At 37.4% G+C, this 20684-nt stretch overlaps 1 long non-coding RNA gene across 5 annotated transcripts in view; it reads left to right on the top strand.

The window, feature by feature from the left end:
• LOC141555768 (uncharacterized) overlaps positions 1 to 20684 on the top strand; it is a 100729-nt gene that overhangs the window by 48294 nt on the left and 31751 nt on the right. Inside the window, exon 4 of one of the 5 annotated variants that reach the window (XR_012486334.1) lies at positions 15473 to 15656. The exons of 3 other annotated variants lie outside the window; for them this stretch is intronic. This is a non-coding gene — a long non-coding RNA (uncharacterized LOC141555768). One more of the 5 variants, XR_012486331.1, reaches the window with a different exon arrangement.

Here is a 20684-nt window from a genome sequence, read left to right on the forward strand (position 1 = left end):
AGAAAGTGATGCTGTGAAACTGGAGATCAGTAGAAATCAGAGAATCTAGGGCAGCATATACAGATCTTGGAGGTGTGTATACAGAAATGGTAATTGAATGGTAACTAAGGAGATCACCCAGAGAAAAGAGATAGAAAGAGTAGAAAAGAAGGTTCAGGTTTAAGATGAATGACTCAGATTTCTGCTACCTATCCTATGGGTCAGTGAACTAAAAAAGCAGTATTTCCCCCCTAAATTTTGCTTTTATTTTTTTCCAATTAACAGATTTTTTTCTCCCTCTCACTTTCTTCTCCACTGAACAATTACCAAAAATAAAATCCTCATAACAAATATGCAGAGTTAAATAGAATAAATTCCCATATTAATCATGTGCAAAATGTGTTTCATTTTGTATTTTAAGTCCATTGCTTCTCTGATAGGAGAATTCTTCATCTTCAGGAGTATATTGACTTGGATTATGCCTGCCCCATCCCTACTTCCTCTTATTCTTTTCCTACCACTGCCTTCCTTCCAACTTGGTCAAGCAGTAATTTCTGGCTATTCTCTGAATGAGTATCCGCTCCTCTCTGAATCCCTCTGGGGCTGATTTCTCTCCAGACTGCCACAGATGCAGGAAGCCTCAGAACCCAATTTGGGACTCTTCCTCTCTGTGAACAGAAGTCAAAGGCAGTCAGTGTTCTTAGGCTGGGGTGGGAAGGGGAGGGTAGGCATTCTGAATCTTTGGCTGAGGCTGGAGAGGTAAGAGACTTCTGTTTGGCTACAGCATTTGTATGAGTAGGTTTGGGAAGAGGCAGGTCATATAGGAATGAAGAGTACTGTTCTAATAGGCCATTTCCCCTATGATATAATCTACCCCCTATGAGAAAGTAAGTTGAAGGCACACAATGCTTCTCAGATTCTTTTTATTCTCCTCTTCCCACTACCTTTGAGTCTAAAAGACTCAAAAGTCTAAAAGCTTTTTTGAGCACTATCTTTCCTACAATTCCTCAGGACAGGACTGGACTAGATAGAGAGCAAAGACAGGGACAGACCTGATAAATAGATTCTTTTCCCAACAATCACATCCCCATCCCTAACTCTGTAACCAGGTAAGGATCAGGAATGATAGAAACAAATAACAAAAACCCCAAACTCCAATACAATATATACAGGTTAGAAACAAATGCAGAGAGGGTTTTGGTGGTTATGAGGGGCAGCCCTGGACAGATGCCTGAAGATCTAAAATGAATCATAATAAATCTATTTAATTATACATTATTTAAAATACATTTCAAGAAGCAAGCATAGTATATTAAATGCCAGTTCAATTATGGGAAAATGTTTACTGTGGCTTAACAAGTTTATAATAAACACAGTTAAACTTTTATTTATTGCACAGCTGTTAATTGCACCATAAACATTTTTTCATCAAGCAATTGCTGTTTATTCATTTGCCGATCAGCTCATTAACCAGATACCTCCCTCCATGCTTCAGGAACAGAGACTCCTGAGCCTTTTCTACCTCTCAAAATCTCATCATTTATAGCATTTAAAAAATCAACTTCCATTTCTTTAACCTCCTTCTAGGTCCAGTCCTTTGTTAACTTTCCTCTAGATAATTGGAGTATAGATTTTAAATAGGAAAGGATCCTAAAGGCAATCTTGTTCAATCCCTTTCATTTTTCAGAAAAGTTAACTGAAGCCTAGATGGGTTAAGTGGCTTGCCATAGTCACAATAATAATCATAGGTGACAGAATCACGATTTGAATTCAAGTCCTCTTTCTCCAAAGCCAGCGACTGATGTACTTTAACATGCTGACTTTCCCAAAACAGTCTACTTGCAGTTATTAAAAATTAATAATTTTATGACATAGGACTATGTCACTACCCTTATTAAAAACTTTGGGCTGCTCTTCATTGCTTGATGCCTTATAGGATAAAATGTAAACTCTTCAACCCAGCAGGGCAGGTAGATGGCACCATAGTGCACCAATTGCCAGGGTTAGAGTCAGGAAGACTCATTTTTCTGAGTTCAAATCCAGTCTCAGACACTTTCTTGATGTGTGACCCTGGACATATCACTTCATCCTGTTTGCCTCAGTTTCCTCATTTATAAAATGAGCTGGAGAAAGAAATGGCAAACCCCTTTAGTATCTTTCCAGTAAAACCCCAAATAGGGTCATGAAAATCTGGACATGACTGAATAATGATTGCACAACAAAACTTCATCGTGGTGTTCAAGGCCATCCACAATCTAGTCCCAACCTGTCTTTCCAATATTTTCTTTCCCACCTTTTCTTTCCTTTGCTCCCCATATCCAGGATCTGCTTTACATAGCCTATGTTTCTCCTCACTGTCCTTTGTCAATACCAGGTTCATGCTTTCCTTTGTGCCACTGAGACATGCTGTTCTCTCGATTCTTTCCTTCTCAACAGAAACCCAAATCCAATCCATTTTAAGACCAATTTTAAATTTCATCTCCTCTGTGAAGCCCCCCTTGGCTACCACAGTCCACTCAAATTCCTCCTTCCATGTCATCCAGCATTTGGCTCCATATGTAATGACTTGTCATGTTTATACCATGTACTGAGAGATGCCTAAGCCTAGAGATGAGGTCACTCATTTAGTCATTCAGTCAATAAGAATTTAAGTGTGTATTGTGTGCCAGCCACTGTGCTAAGCACTGAAGATATAAAAAGAGGCAAAAGAAAATCCTTGTTTTTAAGGAGCTTTTTTTTGTCTGTCCCATAGTTCTAATCCATCATAGAATATGGGACTGAATACACTGGCGACTCAGTAAAGATATGTTGAGTTGCCTTGAAGTCAGACAGGCAAACACAACCTTTAGGTTTCTGCATCATCAAATTAGGGAATCTGGTTTGAACAGTTATTGTTCAGTAGTTTTAGTCATATATGACTCTTCTTGACACCATTTGGGGTCTTCTTGGCAAAGATATTGGAGTAGTTTGCTGTTTTTTTTTCTCTAGCTTATTTTACACATGAGGAAACTGAGGCAAAGAGAGTTAGATGCCATTTCCAGAGTCACACACTTAGTGTCTGAGGTCAGATTTGTACTGGGCCACTTAGCTTCCCCAGCTTTGGACAGTCCTAATGGGCCAATATACTTATTGGATTACAATTCTAGGAAAATGACTTTAGGGCTCAGATTCCTCACCCTAAAAATGAAGAGATGGGAATTGGGCTTGATGATCTCAGAAGCCCCTTTCAGTTCTAAGTGTATAATCTTATTGGGGTTTGGAGCTTTCCACAGGGAGCTCTCAGTCTCCTTTTCCTCCTTCTTCTCTTCCTCCCTCCCCCACCCCAGTTATCTCTTCCTTTCTTTTCCCCCACCTATTTTTGTCCTACTAGGCAGCAGTGAAGAAAAAGACGAGCAGAGAAAGGTAGAGTGGAAGAGTAGAGGCCCAAAGGGAAGAAAAGGTTGCTCAGATCTGGAAAAGGCCACCCAGACATGGGGGTGGGGAGTGGATTAAGTGGAGAGAAGGCCTTGAGGTCAGTCTGATAGAAGCAGGCTGTGTTATTCATGACCTTTCACCTGCTACGGTGCTCTGGGAGTTGATGGGGCAAAGTGGAGAGACTGGTTTTGGCAGGACAGGAGTTTACAGCCCCCATCCTCCCTCTGGCCATATGGTGCAGTGCTAATCCGAGGGACTGCTGTTCAGGGAGGTTATTCCTTTAATTAGATCAGCTTAGAGCTCTGGGTCGGTGCAAGCTGCACAGCCCAGACCCTCTGCATGCTAATGTGGGCTTCAGCCTCGGGGGTTTATCTCCTTGGGGGAGGGTCCTGTGCCTATTCGGGGAAGTGCCAGAGAGTGAAAGAGGCAGACACTGGCTGAAAGAGAAAGTCCTGAGAAGGATGGTCCCAGAAATTGGGCCGCCCCCTGTCTCCTCCACTTTAGCTTTATAGACTTTTGAGGGATCTCCTAGTGGGATTGGCAATGGCAGATGCAGAAGTCATTTGCCATTTTACCCTGAGGTTCTGGAACTGAGCTCTCTGAATTTGTCACTGTTTAACCCTCCACTCTTCTTGTTCTCTTCCTTTGGTATCAGAGCCCTGGGACCCAAGTCTAACACTCTTCCGAAATAGTCCCAAGCCTTGGGATAGAAGGCATTTTTGAAGATACCTTCTGTCCCCTAAAAAGGGATCTTAAAGGCCATCTAGACCAGTTTCCCTATTTTACATATGAGGAAACTGAGGGTTTGAGAAATTAAATGGTTTGCCCAAGAGCATATGGATAGTAAAGAGAAGAACCAAACTTTTTGACTCTAAAGCCAAGGCTCTTTCCTCTACCCTTCTGCAGAACATTAAGGGAGATATAAAGTATGGATAATCCATGGTCCCTGCATTCATAAAGTTTATTGGTTAGTGGGAGAAGTGACATGTACAAATAAATATCATGCTAAAAAATGGGAGGCAAACTGTTCTAGTAAGTAGAGAAACAGCTTCTGAAAAGAAGATGGAATAAAATCCCTCCCCCCTTCCCTTTGACACATTGACTATGTGACACTGGGCAAATCCCTTCATCAGTGAATGCCCCCAAAAAACTCAAAACTACAGGTAAAATTTGAACCAGGCCCTCCTGATCACATGTTCAGCTTTCACACTACTATATGATTCTTCCCTCCCTCTTATCTGTGAAAACTGTTTGTGTACCCGAGGTAATAAGGGAAAAAGGAAAAGAATTTAAAGATTATAAAATATTTATAGCAACTTTCTTCTGAGTGCCAAAGAACTGGAAATTGAGGGGATACCTATCAATGAGGAAATGATTAAATAAATTGTGGTATAGGATAGTGATAGAATACTATTGTACTATAAGAAATCATGAGCAGATTAATCTTATTTTTATTATAGCTTTTTATTTACAAGATATATGCATGGGTAATTTTTCAGCATTGACCCTTGCAAGACCTTCCTTTGCAACTTTCCCCATCCCCTCCCCTAGGTGGCAGGTAGACCAACACATGTTAAATATGTTAAAGTATATGTTAAATACAACATATGTTTACAAATGTATATAGTTATCTTGCTGCACAAGAAAAATTGGATTTAGAAATAAGGTAAAAATAACCTGAGAAAGAAAAAAAAATGCAAGTGGACAAAAACAGGAGTGGAAATGCTATGTTGTGGGTCCACACTCATTTCCCATAAGTCTTTCGCTAGGTGTAGCTGGTTCTCTTCATTATTGAACAATTGGAATTGATTTGGATCCTCTCATTGTTGAAGATAGCCACATCCAGCAGAGTTGATCATCATATAGTATTATTGTTGAAGTAGATAATGATCTTCTGGTTCTGCTCATTTTACTCAGCATCAGCTCATGTAAGTCTCTCCAGGCCTTTCTAAAATCATCCAAGCAGATTAATCTTAGAAAAACATGGAAAGACTTGCATGGAATAAGGGAAAATGAAATGAACAGAAGCAAGAGAACATTATATCCAATAACAGCAATATTATGTGAAGAACAACTATATATACAAAAATATTTATAGTATCTCATTTCTGATGACAAAGAATTGGAAATTAAGGGGATGCCCACCAAGTAGGCAATAGCTGGAAAATTGTGGTATGTGATTATGATGGAATACTATTGTACTGTGAGAAATGATGAGCAGGATACTGTCAGAAAAACTGGAAAGCAGTGTCATTATTAGGTCTGTATCCCAAGGAATTCATAAAGGAGGGAATAGGACCTATATGCTCAAAAATGTTTATAGCAACTCTTATTGTGTGTGGTAGTAGATAATTGGAAAACGAGTGGATACCCATCAATTGGGCAATGTTTGACTAAGTTGTGGTATATGAAGGTAATGGAATATTATTATCCTATGGAAAATGATAAACAAACTGATTTTAGAAAGGCCTGGAAAGATTTACATGAACTAATGCTGAGCAAAACAAGCAGAACCAGGAATATATTATACACAATGACAGCAAGAATGTGCAATGATCAACTATGAAAGACTTGGTTCTTCTCATTGGTTCAGTAATTCAAAGCAATCCCAATAGACTTTGGACAGAAAATGCCATCTGCATCCAGAAATAGAACTAAGGAGACTGAATGTAAATCAACACATGCTATGTTCTCTTCTTTTTTTTGTTTTTTTCTCTCTCCCATGGTTTTTCCCTTTTGTTCTGACTTTTCTCTCCCAACATGATCCATAAAGAAATGTGTGTTAAAATAAAAAAAGAAGAAAAACCTGGAGAGACTTCCATGAGCTGATGTAAAGTGAAATGTATTGTGTACAAAATAACAGAAATATTGTAAGATGCTCAGCTATGAAAGACTTAACTGTTCTCAGCAATACAGTGTTCCAAGACAACTTTGAAGGGCTTATGCTGAAAAATGCTATCCATACCCAGAGAAAGAACCAAAGTGTCTGAATGTAGATTGAAGAAATCTTTTAAATTTTTTTCTTATTTTTCTTCAGATTTTTTTGGTTGATATTTTCTTTCACATGACTATTTATTATGGAAATGTTTTGCATGAAGACACATGTAAAACTTATATTGAATTGCTTGTATTCTCAATGGAGTTGGGAGAGAGAAGAAGGGAAAGAATTTGGAACTCAAAGTTTTAAAAATGAATGTTTAAAATTGTTTTTACATGTAACTAAGACAAAATACAAAATAAATTTAAAACAAAAAAAAATCCAACTGGGAATGACTAGGTTATTCTAAGGATTATAAATAATCAAGTAGGAAGGGCACATGAAGGATGATGCTATCTACCTCCAAGAAAAAAACTTATAAATAGAAGCATATATAATATGGTTTTACATATATCTTTATATATATAGCATATATATGTGTATATAATAGTTGTTTTCTCTAGTGTAGGGTGGAAAGAGAGGGAGACAGTTTGAAATTTAAAAAGCATCACAAAATAAATACATTTAAAAAAAAGAAAATTGTATGTATGTGCATCTTTGTGTGTGTGTTGGGATGGGAGTAGACTAGTGAAAGAACACTCACTTCCAAAGTGGGTACATAAATATTCACCGATTTAATTTTTAATTAAATGACATAAAAAACATTAAAAAGAAATCTGGCCATATCCTAAGAGCTAGGTATAACAGTGGGATAGTCTGAATGGTATCCACCAATAATAAAGACCTAGGAAAAGGCCTTAACTCAATGGGAAAGATTTGTGAAAGCACAAAGATAAGAATGCACAGACTAAGACAGCATGTGTCATGGTGTCCTGTACTCTGTCACCATGACTAATCCAGCATTTTCTTCCTAAACCAAAATGGGGGGTGGGTTAGTCTGTAGCCCATGGTTTAGATATCATACGAAAGAAAATCATCTAATCTTTAGGCTTTTCTTTATTATTTATTTTCTATTGTTTATAAATAATCATGTGATCAAGTTAACTTTAATCTCTCAGTTTTTTTTTCAGCTGAAAAATAAGAGTGGTACAGATAAAAGAAAGCTAGATTTGGAGCTGGAAGACCTGGATTCAGGTCATACATTATCCATTTTTTTGGCTAGGGGACTCTGGGCAGCTGCCTTCTCTGGACAAGTTTCGTCTTCTGTTAGATGAGGTAGCTGACTCAAATGACCTTTGAGGTGCTTTACAATTCTAATTCTATGATCTTCTAAATCAGGGCAATCCCATCATTTAATTGAAAGAAAGAAGGAAGGTAGTAGGAGGGAAGGAAAGATGGGAAGAAAAAAAGAAAGAGAGAGAGAGGGAGGGAGGGAGGAAAGGAGGGAGGAAGAAAAAAGGAAAAAAGGAAGCAATGAAGGGAGGGGAGGGAAGGAGAGAAGGAGGAAGGAAGAAAAAAGAAAAAAAAGGAAGAAAGAAAGAAAAATGGGGAGTAATAATAAACCATTGGTTGTTGAGGGATGAATGCTTCTTAAACTTTTGAATGTTTTGGGTTATTATTGTCATATATTATATACATGTGTATACAAATATATATCTCCTATATGAGGACTTTAAGAAATCAAAAGAATAAAGTTGAAGAATCACTGCACTAAAAAAAACCACACAAAAAAACAAAAACAAAAACAAAGTAAAGCAAAACAACAACAACAACAACAACAACAAAACCCATACCATACAGTGGTCCCTGATTCTATTTGTATTTGACACTATTGGTGAAAACAACTTCTTAGATTACTTAGAGGAGGTGATGATACTTGTAAGAAGTATCATTGTCAAATGTTGCTTCATACATTTGTTGATAGAAGTCATACCACCTTGGTTTTAGGGCAACACTAACTCAACAGTTTAATGCACTCTTTGAGACAGAACAATGGCCAATTACAAAGTAAGATTTTTAGGAGGAACTTGCTCATTGGCCAAAATGAATATTTAAATGTTACAAAGAGCAGCAAAGGTAGCAGAAGTAGAATGTATAAGTGCTAAGATACAAAATTTTTCTTTCCAGTGTAACATTTTTCCCTACGCTGAGCCCCAATATATAAGATAGTTTCCATTTTCCATGGAACACACTTTCATAATTAACATCTGAAACCAGTTCTCATGCTGAATCTATTCCCCAAATACATGATTCTGTCCCTTGTTTTAACATGTAACCAGAACCAGACCAAAATCACTATCTCTTTACTATGGTCCCAATAATAACAAATCACCATTTATATAGCATTTAAGATTTGTGAAGCTGGAGAATACCAGAGTCAGAGCCAATTTGCTCTCCAGAATTGATTGTAAAATTTTCACTGAGCATCTATACCTCAGAAACTAACAAACATTAAAATCAGGGTTGGGTTTATTGTTGATTTTCTAGACTTTAAAAAGTGATGGAGAGGGTCAGTGGATAGAGAACCAGCCCTGAAGTCAGGAGGACCTGAGTACAAATTTGGCTACAGACACTTAATGCTTCCTAGCTGTGTGACTCTGGACAAATCATTTAATCCCAATTGCCTCAGCAAAGAAAAAAGAAATGATGGAGAAAATATTAATAATTCAGATTAAACTTAAAGTCATACACATATTTTCTCCCAGAAAACCAGTTGTTAAAACCTTTACCAACACCCAAAGTGTTTTACAATTATGATTCTATCTGATCCTCACAACAACTCTAAAAGCTCATTACTCTCATTTTATAAATAAGGAAACTCAGCTTTAGAGGATTCAGGTTATCCAGACCTTAAGAACTACATTCTATTCAGTGTTCCACTTATCTATCCCAAATGACCCAAACCAGCCCCTAGGCGGCTTCTTATTGTACCTAAGTATCTCTATGGAATTATAGGCACTTGTTATCCGCTTTGGCCTCTAAACTGCACTTGTTTTTCTCACAGAATTCCTTGGTTTCTAATGACATGTTATGTGTCGATACCTATCAGTGGTCACCAAATTATGAATCAGATCTACTAGAGAGGGCCATACAGAGGTCTATGTGAAGTCATAAGAGAGAATGTCATTCATTACCAATCCACAAGATCAAGGAAAATATCGAAGGTCTTTGAACAGGGGACTACCATGATTGAAGTGGTATTTTAGAATGTTTTGACAAGATCATGGGATCATTGGTGGAGATGTGTAAGGGAGGTTAGTAATCACTGAGTTCAGTTCTCTCATTTTTACAAATGAGGGAATTGAGGCCCATGATAATTAAAGAATTTGGCTAAGGTCATACAAATAGTTAGCTACACAGCTTTAATCACTGAATGAATGTGGCTTTAGTTAAACTGAGACCTGTTGGAGACCTTAACTTAAAAAGGCCATGGTCTCCCATTTCATCCAGGGCCATTGTCAGTGGTCTTGATCTATATCTTGTCACTGGATCCAGATGGCTCTAGAGAGGAAAGTGAGGCAGGTGACCTTGCACACCCTCCCTCACTTAAATCCAGTTCACTTGCATGTCATGGCATCACCTTCTTGATGTCATGGTGCTCTTTGAGAACAAAGGACAAATAATAACAACATTCAGGGAAATGGTAAAGGCATTTTACAAATTGAAGTTGAAAGAGTGAGAAGATATGATGAAATTCAAAAGGAAAAAAATTTATACTGCAAGCAATATAATTTTAAAGCCATTTATGGACCAATTTTGAAGATATCTTAGAGGAACAAGAAGTTTTTAAAAAGGACAGAAATGTCATAAATTGTACCATTACTCAATTTTCCAAATGAACAAGGTCACAATGTACTTGTGACCTAAGTACATATATTCTCATCTCTGTAAAATTTTTTTTGGTGAATTGTTCATATGTATGTTGAAGGTGGTCTTGATGAAGATATGAGAAATTAATAAGTGGGCATTTATAGACAATTTTCTTTAACAGACCCCTTCTTCATAGTTGTAATTATCTGAGGTATAAAGAATTTGAATTCTACCTGTGACTATTGTTTGGCAATTAGAGAGATTTTGACTTGCTAAAGCAAAAGTATAGGTCTGAAATTTCTCCTAAAACAAGGATAGTATCTACAATATTTTTTTCATTTCTGCATCTCCATTACAATATATTGCCTATAATGGCTGCTTAATAGATTACTTTAATAATAATAATTACATAAGCACTTAGGTTGCATAATGGATAAATTGCTAAGTCTGGAGTCAAGAAAGTCTGAGCTCAAATATGTCCTCAGATACTTACTAATTGTGTGACCCTGGAAAAGTCCCTTAAACTGTCCTCAACTATAAAATTGTAATAATAACAGCACCTAATTCCTGCGTTGTTGTGAGGATCAAAGAAGATAATATTTGTGAAGCAGTTTGCACAGTCTCTGATACATAATAGGTGTTTAATAAATATTTTTTCCACTCTTGTTTCCTTTCCTGAATTGAAAATTTCCCCAAATGTATGTTAAGATCATATAGGAATCCATAAAGAAAAAGGACCATGGTGATAAGTGTATTTAATGAACTATTGACCATAAATATTAAATAAGGTATAAAAGAGAGGGAGAAATAATAAAAACTTATATTTATATAGCACTGGACTGACCTGGAGAGGGTGGAATGAGTGGGAGCAGAATTGATCAGTTTTTTTGGGACTTTCAGGAAAAAAATGGTAAAGAAAATTTAAGTTTTTAGAGGAAAAGATTGGAAGAATAAATCACTTAGAACAAGAGATGCAAAATCTTACTCAAGTAATAGAATCTTTGAAAATGACATTCAATGTCATTGGGAAAACTAGGACACTGGTGCATTGTTGGTGGAGTTGTGAATGGATCCAACCATTCTGGAGAGCAATTTGGAACTATACTCAAAAAGTTATCAAACTGTACATACTTTTTGATCCAGCAGTATTACTACTGGGCTTATATCCCAAAGAGATCTTAAAGAAGGGAAAGGGACCCATATGTGCAAAAATGTTTGTGGCAGCCCTTTTTGTAGTGGCAAGAAACTGTAAATTGAAGGGATATCCACCAATCGGAGAATGGCTGAATAAATTGTGTTATATGAATGTTATGGAATATTATTGTTTTATAAGAAATGACCAGAAGAATGATTTCAGAGAGGCCTGGAGAGACTTACATGAACTCATGCTGAATGAAGTGAGCAGAACCAGGAAATCTTTATACACTTCAACAACAATATTACATGATGATCAATTCTGATGGACATAACTCTCTTCAGCAACGAGAGGATCCAAATCAGTTCCAATTGATCTGTATTGAACAGAACCAGCTACACCCAAAGAAAGAACATTGGGGAATGAGTATGGATCACAACATAACATTTCTACTCTTTATGTTAATGTTTGCATACATTTATGTTTTTTTCTTCTCAGGCTATTTTTACCTCCTTTCTAAATCCGATCTTTCCTGTGCAAAAAGATAACTGTACAAATATGTATACATATATTTTATTTACCATATACTTTAGCATATTTAACATGTATGGGACTACCTGCCATCTAGGAGAGGGAGTTGGGGGAAGGAGGGAAAAAGTTAGAAAAGAAGATTTTGCAAGGGTCAGTGTTGAAAAATTACCCATGCATATGTTTTGTATATAAAAAGCTATAATAAAAAATAAAATTAAAAAAAAATAAAATGACATTCAATGAAACGGAAATCAGTTGAGTCATGAGACAATAAGAAATAGTAAAACAATTTTAAAAACTGAAATAAATTTAAAAAGCAAGGTATCTTCTATTCAAAACAACTGGAAGTGAGATTTGAGTAGTAGCAGTACTCAACAGTACTCTGCCACTAAACAGGTCAGTAATCTTGATCAATAATAATAGCTAATATCTACTTATTGCTTGTAAAGTTAGCAAACTGTAGGAACCATATAATTTTATTTGATTCTTACACTAACCTTTGCAGTAGGTGCTATTGTCATCCCACTTTTATAGATTGAGGAAATTGAGACTGAAAGGTTAAGTGACTTGCCCAGAGTCACACAGCTAGCTGTTCATTCTCTGGGTCAAGATTTGAACTCATCTTCCTGTCTCCAAGGCCAATACTTTATCCACTGCACATCTTGTCACCTGATTCCTCATATGAAAGAGTTAAACTAAATAGTCTTTAAAGTTCTTTCCAATTCTAAAGATGAGTTTAGTTTGTAAATAAATTTATTTATTTACAAGAGAAAGTACTCTCACACAGAGAATAAGGTTCAAGTAATCAGACGTGTGTCTAAAAGAATTCTACTCTGCAGTCAGAGTGAGAGTCATATTTCCTAAATCATCTTTGCAAGTTACCATTACTTCTCATCTATTCCATCCCTATTCCCTTTGGGATGCCTTGAATTTCCTTAAATCCACAGAATGATTTGTTCCTTCCCTGAGCCAAATGAGCATCAAATCATTTCTCAAAACATTGTCTCCTTCTCCCACCTCTAACTTTCATAAATTTGGAATTGGTCTAGTGAAGTGTTCCAAAACAGTCTTTTCTACTTAACATTAACCAAATAATCACCATTAACTGTTACTGCTAGAGTTTCGTGTGATCTAAAACCAGAATTATAGTAACCATCTCACAAAGTGTCAAAGTCTCCATGTTAGAACTGAGTTCCCACTATGACACTTCTGAACCAGTGGTTAACCAGACTCCCCTTGATTTCTGCCAGTGATGTGGAACTCATTCTATCTTCCAATTTACCACATTCTGTTTTTAGAAAACTCCAATTATTAGGAATTTTTTTTCTTAAATTGAACCTAAATCTTTCTTGTTGAACCTTTCAGCTATTGCTTCAAATTCTATATTTAAATAACAGACAAAATAAGTTCAATCCCTCTTCCACATGTCAATCCTTCAAATCCTTGAGAGAAACAAAGATGTGCCTTTTGAATCTTCTTTTCTTTATGTTAAACATTCCTAAGTTTATTAGCAAACTTTTATGTTGCATAAGCTCAGTTCTGGTCCCCCTCTTCTTGCTCTTGATAATGACAAACTCTAATTTGTTCATTATAAAGTATGGCACACTATTCTGATAATAATGATAGGAACACAGTTTGATCAGTGTATGGTGAGACTATTATCTCCTTTACTCTGGGCAAGATATTTCAGCTAATGTGACTGAATGTCAAATTCATTTTTTTATTTCTCTCATTGTCAATTCATATGATCTTACTTTCCACTAAAAGTACAAAACTCTTTTGAAATATTGTCTAGTCTTGCATCCCTGACCTGTACTTGCACAGGTGTTTATTGGAACCCAAGCATAAGACTTTGCCTTTATCCCTATTAAATGCCATGTAATCATAATCTGCTTACTGTCCTAGCCTGTGGAGAGCTTTTTGGATCCCAGCCCCATTATCCAGCATTTGCCATCCTTCGTAAACTTATGTCAGTGGCAAATCTGATAAGCATGCTCTCTATACCTCCATCCACAGAAATCCATGATAAAAATGTTGAGTAGCAAAGGACCAAGGGTAGATACCTGGGACTTTCTACTTAGAAAGCTCTCATTATACTTTTATTATAGTCATTCACCAAGTTCTATATTCACCTTATTAGAATATCAAGCTGACATTTCTTATTTTGTCTACAGGAACAAAATGAGGGATTTAATTTTTTTAAAAAGTATTTTATTTTCATTTCTCTGCTGAACTCCAGGTGTACTATATATATATCCATCATTCCCCTGATGTAATAGCCTCTTAAGAAAGAAAATTGGAGTCTGACATGATTTGCTCTTAATGAACCTATATTGGCTCTAAGTGATCACTGCATCCTTTATAAATGTTTGTAAGCTATTTCTTTAATAAAATGCTTGAGAATTTTGCCAGGAAATAAGAATCAAATTTATTTGTTTATAGATTTCTATTTCTTGAAAATCAAAACTTTTGCCTTTCTCCAGTTCTGTAATACTACTATAATTTCCATATTTTTTTTGAAGATGTCAGAGGCTCATCAATGATATTCACCATCTTTTTCATTATTCTGGAATAGCCTTTATCTAGACTGCTAACATAATCATTGAGGGCACAAGTAGTTTTTTTTTTTTTCTCATGTGTTCACTTATTTCAAACTTTAATTTTCTTCTACTCATTATTTGGTCTATGCTTTCCAGACCAAAAATAATTTTAACAAGGTAGTGGTCACCTAAGGAGAATAAGAGTTGAGGAATTCTTTCTCATTTATATCATCCATTATTCTTGCTTCATACATTCCAAGCAGGAGACAATTCACTGGTTTTCTTTTGCTTACAACATATCTAAAAAAAGTCTTGAAAGCTATCAAGACACTTCATCTCTGAGCCTGAATACAGAGAGGAAGTTTCAGTTTAGTAGGAAGCATCTGTTAGTATCCATGGTCTGGGAAAGGTGTGCAGTTAGAATTGATTCCCTTGCGTGGGTACCAATATTCAGCAGAGTTGGCTCCATGTGAGGACCGTCTTCAGTTTGCCCTGATTCTCTTCACAATATTCAGGATTTTCTGGATTAAAATTTGGCTTCAGGGGAGGGGACTGGAATAATTAAGGTAAGAGTTAGAGAAGGGAGATTTTGAGAGAAGGGGTTTTTCTAGATAGAAGAAGCTGAGTCTGGCTGGGATCCCCAGGACTTGTATGTGGGGTCAGGGGAGGTGCAATGTCTTTCAACATCATGTACCCCTACCCCCCCTCTCTATTGAGCATACAAAAAAAGATGGTCTGTTTTTAATCAGCACAATTAGTGCATCTTTAATATAGTTAGAGAGAATTGACTGATCCCCCAGCAGGGGGAATGTGTAATCCACTTAGCCCCTCCCCTTTTTTTTCCCCAGCTCCCACTCCCTCCCAGACTGTTCAAATAGTCCATTGTGACTATCCTCCCTCTCTACCTCCCTCCCCCACCTTGCCAAGAAGCAGCTGCTTGGGAGGGGTAATGAAGGGGGGGCCATAGGCCTCCATGCCCTCTATATAGCTGTCACCAAGTAAAGTTTCTTTAAAACCTTCCCATTTCCCTTTTTGGTCCAGGCCACCTGGAGAAGGCATGCCCTCTTCCTGTAACTTCTGCAGTCCAGGTGCAGAGTTCCCTGGAAACTAGGAGAAGTGGTGTCTGGATTCACATCTGTTCACAATCTTGTTACTTCTCTCTCCACATCATTCACTTTGGACCAGGTATCTCGAGATGCTGTGGGTATGGATTCCACTTATTGATTGAAGGAGCTTCAGGGAGGCTGACCCCCCCCCCCCAACCTAGAAATGAAACTGAGTTGGATGGGAAACTGGAGACTGAAGCTGGTATCTCAAATGAGCCCCTCCTCAATTTAGAAATGCAAATTCCTCAATTAAAATTTATATCCAAAGTCTGACAAAAAAGTGGTTTTTTTCCCCAAAAATAATTATGATAGAGCTTGGAATTCAGTATAGGGGAGGGTGGGAGGAGCTAAGCTACTGGATGGAAGGTTATATGATAGGGAGCTAGCATCAGGGTACACGTAAGCCCTAAGAATTGAAAGAGAAGGATTTGATAAGGATTTTTAGTCCTTTTTCAATCATGTCCAACTTATTGTGAGCCCTTTTTTGAATTTTCTTGGCAGAGATACTGGAGGAGTTTGCCATTTCCTTCCTTACCTTAATTTACACATGAGGAAACTGAGGCAAACAGTGTTTAGTGACTTGTCTAAAGTTAGTCAGAAAATGTCTGAGGATGGATTTTAACTCAAGAAAAGTAATTTTCCTGATCCCAGATCCAATACTCTATCCACTGCATCACCTAGCTGTATTTTGGTGACACATAATTAATTATACCCTAATTTACATATAAATGCTCTTTATAAAGCACATGTATTAGTTTACCATGCTTTGAACATAGTAGTTCCTTAATTATAAATGCTAAATTATTGAATGAATAAATGACCTCATTAATAAACAAATTAAAGCCTATACAGGCAAATATCATGGCACAATGAAAATAATGCTAGATTTGGAGCAAGAAGACAGAGTTCAAATCATGTCCTTGTCACTGTCTGCATTTGGGCAAGTTATAGTAATCTTCCTGTGATTCAATTTCCTCATCTGTAAAATGAGGGGATTGGATGATATAATCTCTAAAGTCTTTTCTAATTCTATATCTATGGCACTGGAAATGAGTGCTGTCTCCTCCAAAATAGCCCCTACGAGCACTTGCATACTTATTCTCTTTTCAAACTCTTCTTTCCGAATGTCTCCAATCAAGTAATGCATTTCCATTATTCTAAAAATATAATCAAAAGAAGGTCTGTGCATGTTTCTGGTAGGTTGTATTTGTTTTTGGAGAGTGCTGGAAATTTGTGAGATGTAAGTGTTCTAGGGAGGTATTAAAGGTATGTAGTATGCATAGGGATGGCACATCAGGAGTACACATCCTGATTGTGTTGGATGTGTGAATAACTAAGAACAATATGATGTTTGTGGGTTTGGGTTGGGAAAAAATATGTTGACTCTCTTTTAATCAGAAGGGAGTGTCTAAGAAGCATTGGGGAAGAAGTGTTGAGGAGGCTAGCTGAGTTGTTTGGGGAAGAAAGGAGAGAGGAATACATTAGGAGTGTTTAGTGTGAGATGCATTTTGTGTTGGATGCAAAGGGCAATTAGGTCTATATAATAGGATATAGTATTTAAAGTTTTTTTGGGAAAAACAGAGAAACAGCAAAAATGTTTTGGAGGAAAGTGAGAACCTGTAGGGCACTTGACTATCTAGGTTCCTGTATTTTAACTTCTTTCTAAATGATATTCTGGACTTCTTCCCCCATTCCTCAGAAAATTCTTCATCCTGGCAGCTTACTCCAGCTCTGGAATTCACACATTGAAAGTATCCTCCTTCTAGAAAGCATCTTGCTGATAAATATTTAACTTGGCTCTGAGAAAACAAACAAAACAACACATACATATTTAGGAAAAACTTTTTAGTTTAAATTATATTATCAGTATCACTCCCAACATTTTCTTAAATCTAGACAATTAACAAAGTTATAAATCAAAACTCATTTATAGCATTTGCCAATTTCCAAGATGTAAACCCTCACAATCTAATTTAATTATTTATTGGTATAATAAATAGGGCAGCTAGGTAGCACAGTAGATAGAGAGGCAGGCCTGGAGCTAGGAAGCCTCATCTTCCAAAGTTCAAATCTGGCCTCAGATATTTGCTCTCTGGGTGACCTTGAGCCACTTATTCATTTAACTCTGCCTCAGTTTCCTCATCTGTAAAATGAACTAGAGAAGGAAAAGGCAAATTACTTCAATATCTTTTGTCAAGAAAATCCCAAGTAGAGGATCAGAAAGAATTGGATATGCCTGAAAAATTAATAAATAATGATTAATTCATTCAATTTAATGTAATTTGGAAATTGAACAATCAGCTTATAGGTACCTTTATGAGTTGGCCCCAGCAGATGCCTGTCTCAGCCCCTGTAACTTTTCCCTCTGATTAGATGGCTCCTTATTTAAAGAGGGTGCTCCAGATAATCATATCTCCTTCCTTGCCAGGTTGCACCCCAGTTTTTTTAATTTGCCCCTTATTGGATATCTTCTCCTTTTCATCTTCTTTTTATATATTGTTTTCTGCTGTTAGAAGTTAAACTTCCAGATGTCAAGGACTGTCTTTCTTTAAGAATTTGTGTTTCCAATGCTTAGCACCATGCCTGAGTAGAATGATTGCTGATTGACTGACCGACTGATGAAGCAGAGAGAAATGTCTTCCGGAAAGGCATCAGGGCTCAGAAGGGGGAATCACTGACGTGAGACGTGGAGAGAAGGCAGACAGGGACGGCCAGGGAATCCTGGGGGCAGCCTGGAAAAGAAAAGGAAGAAACCTATTAAGAACGGAATTAATCAATCAGTCAGTATTTATTAAATGCCTACTATGAGTCAGGTACAGTAATGAAGCTGTGTCCAGTCTTCTTCAATAACAAGAGTACAGGCCGACCTGTGACTGAAACTGACCCTTCTGTTAATTACAGCAGCTGTAACATACTTGTCTTTCTATATCGTTGCATCCTCCAAGGGCAGCTAGTGTCTTTCCTCATTAGGAGCTCTCAAAGTTGGCCGGTGGCACACGTCCAACAGGACCCAGACAATCTATCTTGCTCTAGCCACCCAAGGCATGGCTATAGTCTGCATTCTGCCCTCAGAAGGTTATCCATGTAGCACTCTAGACCTCAGCCAAGACTGCAGGAACTCATTTGAATAATCAAAACCCTGGGGCGACTGATGAGACTGTAACCATTTTTCTGTAGGATTATGACTCTGAATTCTTTCTCCCAGAGCAGGTGTGAGGAATGTTCAGTCTCTAAGCACTCCTTTTGCTCACGTGGATGCTGTGGGTGTGGGTGTGCACTGGGAGTGGGGAGGATCAGAGCAGCACAGATTTACAAGACTTGATTTTTGTGTACAAAAATGAGGCAGCTCATGCTCTAGCTGCATTCACATTGAGGCTCTGCCAACAACTACTTTCTTACATGGGCATGTGCAGGTGCAAGGTCAAAGACTGACTTTTAGAGAACATGGCTCATTGTATCATGAGCCAACTTCCAAAAGTGCCAGATTCCCCTTTTTTCACTCAAATGTGGGTTTTCCCTGTTTGCCCACATCCGATTTATTCCTTCTACTCAGCTTCCTGGCCTTGCCTTCTCCCTCTCCCAAGTGTGTCTAAATAAAGGGCTGTTCACAGTGAGGTCATTTGTAGCCCAAAGTCCTACACTGTGTCCTCTTGCTGAAGCACCAGCTGCTCAGCTATAGGAGCCCAGGACTTGTGTATCTCCATGGAAAGCCTTAATAATCTTCTTCCCCTACGGCTCCTATAATGCCATAGAAGGACTTTTTGGGGGTGGGGTTTCCACCTGTGAGTTTTTTGATATGGGTAACTCCAAGTGTGAAAGTTTTCTTCCAGAGGTACAGATATGATCTAGAGCTTTAGACCGCTGCCTGGGACAATGAAATTTAATGATTCGCTCTGAGTGACATGGCTGGTACGCATCAGAAGAAGGACTTCTAACTTAGACTTCTAGGCTCCAAGGCCAGCTCTCTATCCATTACTGCCTCCCTTGGGAAGAGATGGGCTTGGAAAACAGAAGAGAAGATAGGAGTGATAAAAATGAGAAGGAGCTGGAAGAAGGGCTCTCTTCTGATGGGGAGAGGCACAAAGTGTCTGCTTCAAGAGGAATCAGTTTTGTCTTACTGGAAAACAGGTTCAATAAGTGAAAACTTAAACCCAAGCCCCCTTCATTTGTTTTCAGAATGATCTTTGACTTTTCTTGCTTTTCATCATTCCTTAACTCCAAATTCCTTCAAAAGGAAATCAGTAATCTGGGCAATCAGGATGATCTCAAGTTCTTGCCATATGAAGATCAATGCAAAATGATTTTCCTGAAGAGGAGAAGACACAGAGTTGGGAGGAGGACAAGACATAGTAGTTGTTTTCAATTATTTGAAAAGTTGTTATATAGAAAAAAGTAACTGACTTATTTTTTATTTTTTATTAATTTTGTAATTATAAAATTAATAAAATTTTTTGACAGTACATATGCATGAGTAATTTTTTTTTACATTATCCCTTGTATTCATTTTTCCAAATTTTCCCCTCCTTCCCTCTACTCCCTCCCCTAGATGACAGGCAATCCCATACATATTAAATGTGTTACAGTATAACCTAGATACAATATATATGTGTAAATCCAATTTTCTTGTTGCACGTTAAGAATTGGATTCCAAAGGTATAAGTAACCTGGGTAGAAAGACAGTAGTGCTAACAGTTTACATTCAATTCTCAGTGTTCCTTCTCTGGGTGTAGTTATTTCTGTCCATCATTGATCAACTGGAAGTGAGTTGGATCTTCTTTATGTTGAAGATATCCACTTCCATCAGAATATGTCTTCATACAGTATTGTTGTTGAAGTGTACAGTGATCTTCTGGTTCTGCTCATTTCACTCAACAACAGTTGATTTAAGCCTCTCCAAGCCTCTCTGTATTCCTCCTGCTGGTCATTTCTTACAGAGCAATAATATTCCATAACCTTCATATGCCATAATTTACTCAACCATTCTCCCCTGGACATCCATTTTCCAGTTTCTAGCCACTACGAAAAGTTCTGCCACAAACATTTTGGCAATACAGGTCCCTTTCCTCTCTTTAGTATTTCTTTGGGATATAAGCCTAGTAGTAGCACTGTTGGGTCAAAGGGTATGCACATTTTGATAACTTTTTGGGCATAGTTCCAAATTGCTCTCCAAAATGGCTGGATTCTTTCACAACTCCACCAACAATGAATCAGTATCCCAGTTTTCCCACATCCCCTCCAACATTCATCATTATTTGTTCCTGTCATCTTAGCCAATCTGACAGGTGTGTAGT

This window comes from Sminthopsis crassicaudata, chromosome 2, assembly GCF_048593235.1.
Source record: "Sminthopsis crassicaudata isolate SCR6 chromosome 2, ASM4859323v1, whole genome shotgun sequence".
NCBI classification, from domain to species: Eukaryota; Metazoa; Chordata; class Mammalia; order Dasyuromorphia; family Dasyuridae; genus Sminthopsis; species Sminthopsis crassicaudata.